General features: G+C 25.3%; 1 protein-coding gene across 1 annotated transcript in view; it reads right to left on the bottom strand.

The window, feature by feature from the left end:
- LOC105449071 (uncharacterized protein K02A2.6-like) overlaps positions 1-617 on the bottom strand; it is a 9,796-nt gene that overhangs the window by 7,352 nt on the left and 1,827 nt on the right. The window lies entirely within an intron of this gene.

The raw sequence follows: 617 nt of genomic DNA, 5'->3' as shown, positions 1-617 counted from the left end.
TGTTCGGATTCTGTATCCCTTCTGACAGCTCATGACAGCTATCCTAACCACTCCCGAGACAGTGATTTGCATTCTGAAAATTTTTGCGCGTTCCGAAACCCATAAAAAAAAAGTGTTGCAACTTTTTAGCTGCTGATTGTATGTACATTAATAATGAAAAAATAAGAAATTATTAAAAATACAATGGAAGTACATAAAAGTTATAATAAAATATAATTAATACTGTAATTGTTTATTTCTTAACTCATAGTTTCAATATGTGAATTGCGGATAGCATTGCAGTATTCTATTTTAAACGTTATTAATGAGATATAAAATTATTATTCATAAAACTTATAAAATATGTAGATATAACAATTATTTGTAATAAGTTTTTAGAAATTACTTTTTTAAAGGTTTTAAATGCCATGTAAAATATTTTAACACTACATTGAATTTTTATCATTAATACATTAATCCACTTATGAAAATCAGAAACACAAATGAAAAAGAAAATAATCTTCTTTCCCATTTTCTATCGGAATTTTTAAGCGAGATCAGCAATTCTTAATATAAATCGATGCTTATAAGCATCTTAAAATTCTGCGAAAAACTTAATATAAATCGAAGTTAATAAG

This window comes from Wasmannia auropunctata, unplaced genomic scaffold, assembly GCF_000956235.1.
Source record: "Wasmannia auropunctata unplaced genomic scaffold, wasmannia.A_1.0 LD336078.1, whole genome shotgun sequence".
Classification (NCBI taxonomy): domain Eukaryota; kingdom Metazoa; phylum Arthropoda; class Insecta; order Hymenoptera; family Formicidae; genus Wasmannia; species Wasmannia auropunctata.
This window is presented reverse-complemented; position numbering and strand designations above follow the sequence as displayed.